The sequence below is a fragment of the Coenobita brevimanus genome, chromosome 14 (assembly GCF_032717465.1).
Source record: "Coenobita brevimanus isolate Jiangsu-jjx chromosome 14, ASM3271746v2, whole genome shotgun sequence".
NCBI classification, from domain to species: Eukaryota; Metazoa; Arthropoda; class Malacostraca; order Decapoda; family Coenobitidae; genus Coenobita; species Coenobita brevimanus.
The window spans coordinates 30510095-30515342 of NC_136967.1; positions in this window are offsets into that span (position 1 = coordinate 30510095).

Genomic DNA, 5248 nt, shown 5'->3' on the forward strand with positions numbered 1-5248 from the left:
CCTCTGACCCCTCCACCCTCAAAGGATGCCCTGCTTCCCTCCAATGAATGAAATCGTTAACCAAAATAAAATAAGTTTTCCAGTCGTGCATTAGGGGCAGTCTCAGGCCTACCCACCCTACGATACTCCATTATGGTACAATCCTGGCCACTTCTACTTTACCTCTTTCCACACAGACTGCATTTCCCTGCCACTTACCAACTACTGTACACACCCAGTCCATTGCAACTTTAATAGAGCTAGTTGGCTCATTTTATTTGCAGGCATTTTCAAGTACTGTAGCTACCCGGTACACGGCAGGGTAACTGATCTGCTACCGCTGTGAAGATCTTCCTTCCAGTCGCATGGTACTGCTTAGGTGACTGATGTGGAAATAGCGTGCGTCTGGCAGGGAGCTGCTGGATCAATTACCCTGTCCTATACTTGCAAGTGTCCGCTAAATAACCGAGCCAAATGCACCTACCAACAAACCAACCGACGAACCAACCAGCCATGAACAACCTGTAGGGCGTCTATCGCTCCTTATGAGGTCCACTACAGGAACATTCTCCTCTGAGTGAGAGGGACAGCCTTATTTACCGGTAACCCTTTCCCATGTTAACCAAGTACTTGGCAGAAAGACGTGTGTGTAGTGAGAGTAGTGCACGTGAAAGCTTAGGTGTTGTAAATGGCTAACAATTACAAATGCTACACCTCTACCACACAATCTACATGACACATCGTCCCTTCACCTACCTACACCCAACCACCTTTCCTCTGCCCACATACCTACTTACCTACTCTCTCCTCAAACCCTCCCTCGCCGTTCAAGTCACTTCTAAAGCATTTCTTCATTGGATATTTTCAGTTATCTTCTTTAGCCATTATTTTTTTTTCCTTTACTGCGCTACACTCTTCCTCATGTCTTCAGTCACCACGTACACGCAAATGTGCAGGCAAACATACACCTAAAGGTATTCATACATTAACAGCATATATTTGCACAGACTGGATAAGAAATTTACATACACACAGCAACACACATGCAAACACAAATGCACAGAGTGACAATAACACACACACACACACACACACACACACACACACACACACACACACACACACACACACACAAACTTAACAACGCATAATCACCCTCTCTCCACTTTTTCCTCACACTCCATTCTCCTTCCCCTTCTTTCTTCCGTCCCCCTCGCTTCTCCCCTCTCCCTCCTCCCCCTCCCCTGTATTATTAATTCCCCTTCTTTATTCCCCCTGCCCTTCCTCCCCTCCGCCTTTCCTATTCTCCCTTCCTCTCTGTTCTTCGCTTAGCCTTCCATTTCTCAACCCTTTTCTCCTCTGTCATCTTTGGTATATCTTTTCCCCTCCCCTGTGGATTCATATATTGACTCCCCTCTATGATCCTCTTTCTCTTGCACTTCCTTCCTCTCAACCTTTTGTCAATTCCTCTCTCCCTTCCTCTCATTTTTTTCACTTCCTATACGTTCTTCTCTTTCCTTCCTGTTCACTACCACCTACAGTTGCTATAATCTCTCTCTCTCTCTCTCTCTCTCACACACACACACACACACACACGTTATCCTTTTCTTTCCCACTTCCTTTACCTCTTCTTCCTTGCATTTTCATTGCCGTACCATTCCTACCTTAGTTTTTTTTTCCACTCCTGCTCTCTTCCGCTAACGTTCCTTTCCCCTTCCTGATTTTTCCTTTCCTTCTTTCTTCCAGTATTCCTTTTCTACAGCCTTCTTTCGGACACTCTTCCTTTCGCTTCCTCTCACTTCCTCTTGCCCCTTCCTTTCAATTCATCCATTTCTTTCCACCTTAGTCTTTCCTATCGCTCTTCCTTTCCTTTTCCTTTACATTTCCTTCGCCTTTCTACCTCTTCTTTTGTCCACTCCTGCTCTCTTTCTCCCATTTTTCTCACCCCCCTCCCCCTTCCGTATGTTCCTTTCTACACATTTCCTTCCACCATTCCTTTACCATTTCAGCGCTCTACCTCGCAAGCCTCTGATCTCTTCTTATACTCTTCTTCTTTCGTTCATTTCTATTACCGTATATCTCTTTCCTTCACATTTCCGTCTCACATTCCACCTCTGTACTTCCTCTTTATTTAGCTGGTCTTCCCTTTTTCCTTAAACGTCCCCTATCTCATTCCACAATTATTTTTCTTTCTTTTATTTCTATCCTTTTCAACAACCTTCCTTCGTCTATTCCTTCCTCTCCATTCCCTCTAGCCTTCTTCCTTATCCACCACTTCCTCATACGGTACCTCTTTTGGTCTCTTCTGCCCTACTCTTCTGCCGTTCTTCTTTTATCCATTCGTGCCCTCTTTCTCATACGCTCCTTATGTCTTCCTGCCTTCTTCGTTCGTTTCTAACTTTCCTTCAATGTTCTATTCTCGTCTTCTTCATTTCTTTCCCATTCCTTCCGTCCCTCTTCCCCCAACCTTTCCACTCTCATCACGCCTACATTCTCTTACCGATTTCTTTCACCCAATCTCTTTCCTTCCTTTTTCTTTAGTTCCCATCACGTTCTTCACATTTAAATATCAACCAACTTACTCCTTTGCCTCCTTCCTGCCTTCCTCCTTACTACCTTCCACGTCCTTCACACCTGTCTATCTACTTCCTTCTTGCACTGGACTCCCCCCCCCCCACGTGGCTCACTCTTGTCTACGTCCATCCCCACCTGGCTTCTTCAGTAATTGTGCTATCATTGACCAGTGGTGCTTGGGGTGTCTCTTTGTTTCACTCCCACCTCCCCTTACATACGCCACCTTCATCACCTCTTTTATTCTTCCAGTCTTCTCTTCTTGATTCACGCTTGCACTCTCTTTCTTCTGCCTTCATTATAATTTATTTTCTTACAACCTTTCCCTCTTCACTTTCAACACATATTCTTCTTCAATCTTAATTATTTTATTCATTCACTTTCTTCTGTTTTCACAAACCCAGTGGTCGTTTCATCCCTCTTCTTCACTATTATTCATTCACGTATTCACACTCCTATTTTCTGTCCTTTACCTTTACCATCATCTTTTGTTTTCTTTTTTTCCCATTCATTCATGCAATAACACTATCTTATTTCTTCTTCCTTCATCACTATCTCTGTTGTTTCCTCTATTCACTCTTCCCCTTCTTCTATTCGTTTCTCCATTCACGACGGTCTTTTCATTCTTCTACCTTTGTCACAACCTTGATTCGTGACTTCATTCCTCTGTTCTTAACCATTCATCACTTTTCGTTCTCCATTATTCATTTCTGCCTTCAAGCCTTTATTTCTGTATTACAAGTACTGTACTCAGTCATTAATTTCTTTCGTCTACCGGCATTCCCGGCTTGACTCACTGCTACCTCCTCAGCCTGCTTTCACTCCGGCATTCACTCAGCCCTTCACTACCACGGCAGTTTTCTATATTCTTCTTGCTACAGTCAGCGAGCTCATTCAGCACAAGAACCACCACTGGGCAGTAAGGGTCTATGTGCCGTGACCATTAGGCTATACCATGACGTCTTACCATTAACTACATGATTATGGCAACTTAGGCTACACCTCTAGTGGTGCAGAGGTGAATCCTGGCTATATACATCTATCCCATCCAGTTCGGTAAGTCTCCTTACGCCAACAATATCGTCTGCCATTATGTCATCGCACTGACGGATTTTGCACGTTCACTACAAGGTATCACGGAATATGAACAAAACTGACTGTCACTGTCACAAAAAAGTGAGTCATCGTCCCATGCAATGACATTCTGATTATCATTATCATTAATAGTACCAAGAAGGTGTGCTTTGTGAGGGCGTGACGAGCGAGCAAGCGCCATGTTATCACAATTTCCCTCTGATACATCAATCGCAGGATGAAAGAAACAGGGTGTTTCTCCCTGGATGATTTTCGGCTATTGACTAAATTTAGATTCGCTCACTGAGTACTGTGGCGCACATATTATGAAGCGAAGAAAACTGAAGTTCTTAATATAGTTTAGCGTTTGTTTAAGCAACATTGGTTCCAACGGTACGCGGGTGCTGGAGTAAAGCGAGGCACCGTAGCATTCACCATACATATATGCTAACTTCTACAATCTCCGCTGCCAACCCGCCGTGTCGACGAAACTGAAACGACAAAGACTTGGTTATTGATAAGATGATTAAAGTCAGAATTGAGGTGTTTTCCCTTGGTCATTTCACCATCAAAACACAGCAAAAACCTTGATGTAAAATTATTGGCAGAATGTCAGATATTCAATTACCAGAGGTGATGCCAAAAAACAGTGTTACGACCGAAAATCTTTTTTAATCTGATTTCGTAATTGAGGCGTTCACCGATAAAAGCCGAACACTCCCTTGGGAAACTCAAGATTCCAAGGGGTTCTAATGCCATTATGGATGAGTTTTTAGTTGATACCGGTAACAAAATTTACTAAATGAATGTATCACATGCAGAAAGATCTTCACCTGCACTTCACACAGGAGTAAATTTGTCAGCTTCTGATTAGCGTGATGGTCGGGTTGAGTTGGGTCGTATCGGGTCAGATCAGGTCGGGTCGGACCCGACAGGACCGGGCCGCTCATTTCCAAACTTAACTGACGGTAAACATCGCTCGCTCGCTCGTTATTATTATTATTATTATTATCATTATTATTATTATTATTATTATTACTGCTACTGCTACTGTTATCATTTATTAATCATTCTGCCTTCTTTCCTCCTTCCCTCCCTTCTTCTCTGCCTATACATTCCCTCTACTCCTGTTCTCTCTTTCCATCTCTCCACATATTCAATTTCCATTATAGCCTAATCAGTCTGCGACCCTTCTTTCCAGCAACACTATCAATGCTTCAAGAATGGTATTATAAAATCATCATCCACAACCGAACCGTAGCAAACGGTAGTTGAAACAACAAAAGCAAGGTTACCGTACCAATAACAAAACAACATCATACCAGTAGCAGCAACAAAAAAAACTAAAACAGCAACAGTAAAAACAGAAAACATCAGCTATAACAGTACTGTATCAACAGCAGCAATAACAGTAACAACAGTGGTAGTATTAAAACACCAAAAAGAAGAGTACCGTATTAGCAGCAGCAACAGTAACAATCAACACAACAATGGCAGCAACAGAAAAACATTAATAACAGCATCGCACCACCACCAACAACAATAACAGCAGCATTAACAGTAAGCCATCAAAAGCGACAATAGCAACAAATCATCAGTGTAGGAAATTTTTGGAAAATCAAAG